We start from the raw sequence: 3,429 nt of genomic DNA on the forward strand, positions 1-3,429 counted from the left end.
GTCACAGAAGACTACCCCAACAAGTAGCACTTACTCTGTTATAAGGACAAGCCAATGCCATTGTTAGGGTACCGATCGCAACAATCCAAGGACAGTTTTTGTTGGGACTCAGTGCAAACATTACACCAAATACAGGTATATTTACTACAGGCAGTGTAAAATGCAAATAGAAGGAAGAGACAGATCACACTGCCTCAAAGACAAGCACTGAAGAACATTAAAATCAATCAAGGCATCAGTTTAAAGTGATGTAATAGTGGAATTTAGAAGCACATGACAAACACAATGTGTATGAATAACAGATGAAAAAGTCACAGAAGACTACCCCAACAAGTAGCACTTACTCTGTTATAAGGACAAGCCAATGCCATTGTTAGGGTACCGATCGCAACATGTTGAAAAGACCTGTATATGAACTGCCCACCAAATGATCACTTACTGTTTATTCCCTGAAGTCCATCTCCCTCTAGAGACATGTTCCTGAGAAATTCTTAGAATGAGGAGGTGCCCTAAATTCCCAGGAAGAACTTAAGATTGGTTCATGTTCAGCAACCACAACCAATCCCACATCTGTAAATGCTATGCTGTGAACGACTCAGGTACTTAAGCGGGTGCTCTGCCTTTACCCAAGGTCCGTCATTTTAATTAGAGAAAGTATTTCACACATTCAAAACATTAGAATTGAGTGGAGTTTTGGTTGTCTGCCTTAAAGGCCCCATTATTTGAATGATCAACCAGACTTGAGTCTTTTCCGATGCAAAAACAGCAGTTACAGAAAAGCAAACTTCATACAGCACTCATTCTATATAGAGTTTCTGGACAACTATTGTAACCTACTGTAAATGCATACAAACCTAATAGAGCATGCAGGCAATGTGTGGTTCCCAATAACTTGATACTCTAACAGTTCAATTAACTTCAAAAAAAGAACATCAGGAAATTATCTTGTAAGGGGACCCATTCTGGTCATTCCCACAGTCATATCTAGCTAGTTGCCATCCGTTGAAGAATAACACCTCAACTTAATAGCACTTTCTGTGATTGGAGGAAAGAGAGTCACTCAAGTTGAAGGTTCATTCTCAATGAACTTGATAGGGATGAAATTGACCAGAGTAAATTGTAGAGAAAGAACAGACACAGATAACACTAGCCCAAAGATAAGCACTGAAGAACATTTAAATCGATCAGCACTTTTCTTTCAGGTAATATAAGAGTGGGATTTAGTGGCCCATGACAAACACAATGCGTATGAATAACAGATGAAAAAGTCACAGAAGACTACCCCAACAAGTAGCACTTACTCTGTTATAAGGACAAGCCAATGCCATTGTTAGGGTACCGATCGCAACAATCCAAGGATAGATTTTGTTGGGACTCAGTGCAAACATTACACCAAATACAGGTATATTTACTACAGGCAGTGTAAAATGCAAAGAAGATTGCTAACACTGGTAAAATACAGAGAAGGAACAGACAGATCACACTGCCTCAAAGACAAGCACTGAAGAACATTAAAATCAATCAAGGCATCAGTTTAAAGTGATGTAATAGTGGAATTTAGAAACACATGACAAACACAATGTGTATGAATAACAGATGAAAAAGTCACAGAAGACTACCCCAACAAGTAGCACTTACTCTGTTATAAGGACAAGCCAATGCCATTGTTAGGGTACCGATCGCAACAATCCAAGGACAGATTTTGTTGGGACTCAGTGCAAACATTACACCAAATACAGGTATATTTACTACAGGCAGTGTAAAATGCAAAGAAGATTGCTAACACTGGTAAAATACAGAGAAGGAACAGACAGATCACACTGCCTCAAAGACAAGCACTGAAGAACATTAAAATCAATCAAGGCGTCAGTTTAAAGTGATGTAATAGTGGAATTTAGAAGCATATGACAAACACAATGCGTATGAATAACAGATGAAAAGGTCACAGAAGACTACCCCAACAAGTAGCACTTACTCTGTTATAAGGACAAGCCAATGCCATTGTTAGGGTACCCATCGCAACAATCCAAGGACAGATTTTGTTGGGACTCAGTGCAAACATTACACCAAATACAGGTATATTTACTACAGGCAGTGTAAAATGCAAAGAAGATTGCTAACACTGGTAAAATACAGAGAAGGAACAGACAGATCACACTGCCTCAAAGACAAGCACTGAAGAACATTAAAATCAATCAAGGCGTCAGTTTAAAGTGATGTAATAGTGGAATTTAGAAGCATATGACAAACACAATGCGTATGAATAACAGATGAAAAAGTCACAGAAGACTACCCCAACAAGTAGCACTTACTCTATTATAAGGACAAGCCAATACCATTGTTAGGGTATCAATCGCAACAATCCAAGGACAGATTTTGTTGGGACTCAGTGCAAACATTACACCAAATACAGGTATATTTACTACAGGCAGTGTAAAATGCAAAGAGAAGGAACAGACAGATCACACTGCCTCAAAGACAAGCACTGAAGAACATTAAAATCAATCAAGGCGTCAGTTTAAAGTGATGTAATAGTGGAATTTAGAAGCATATGACAAACACAATGCGTATGAATAACAGATGAAAAAGTCACAGAAGACTACCCCAACAAGTAGCACTTACTCTGTTATAAGGACAAGCCAATGCCATTGTTAGGGTACCAATCGCAACAATCCAAGGACAGATTTGTTGGGACTCAGTGCAAACATTACACCAAATACAGGTATATTTACTACAGGCAGTGTAAAATGCAAAGAAGATTGCTAACACTGGTAAAATACAGAGAAGGAACAGACAGATCACACTGCCTCAAAGACAAGCACTGAAGAACATTAAAATCAATCAAGGTGTACTGTTCTCTCTACGTGTTGTGCTTCCTAGCGTCAACGTAGATTCAACAGCGAGCCAAACTCCTTTTTCAAGAGCCAGGAAAATGAGCCTCTTGCTCCTTTATTGACTATTAGTCATTGACAACATTGAAATGGAGTGAAACTACAAAATAAAAAGAGAAAGTAGAATAATGCTTAGTTATAAAATACATACATAACTGATATTACTAGCTCTAAGCTAGAAAACATAACGTAACATATGCGACAGTAGTATTTAGCAATTGTAGCGATTGAGTTTGACTACAACATCCAAATCATCATCAAGGTTACAATATAACTCATTGTATTTAACTTAATGTACATATTACGATCGTTTAAAACTTACAGTCATTGCTTTCTTTAAGATTCACACAACGGATTGAAAATACATAAAATTGTTATTTTGCTCTGTGACAGTTGATAGTTGCTATGTGAACGATGCCTGGTTTGTTTACATTCCAAACATACAAACATTCCAAACTTGCTTTCATATCAAACACATTACATCACGTGAACATACAAACGTTTCAAGTTAGATTAACCCAATACATAAAACACATTA

The 3,429-nt window shown here is 37.6% G+C and overlaps 1 long non-coding RNA gene across 1 annotated transcript; it reads right to left on the reverse strand.

Annotated features, from left to right (window-relative positions):
* Nucleotides 1-2,913: 2,913 nt before the first annotated feature.
* LOC146238150 (uncharacterized) lies at nucleotides 2,914-3,429 on the reverse strand. The gene is made up of 2 exons (XR_014740637.1): nucleotides 3,214-3,429; nucleotides 2,914-2,991 (listed from the first exon to the last, which is right to left on the reverse strand). It is a non-coding gene; the product is annotated as an uncharacterized LOC146238150 (long non-coding RNA).

Source organism: Hypomesus nipponensis, chromosome 21 (genome assembly GCF_054491055.1).
Source record: "Hypomesus nipponensis isolate SF chromosome 21, ASM5449105v1, whole genome shotgun sequence".
In the NCBI taxonomy this organism is placed as follows: Eukaryota; Metazoa; Chordata; class Actinopteri; order Osmeriformes; family Osmeridae; genus Hypomesus; species Hypomesus nipponensis.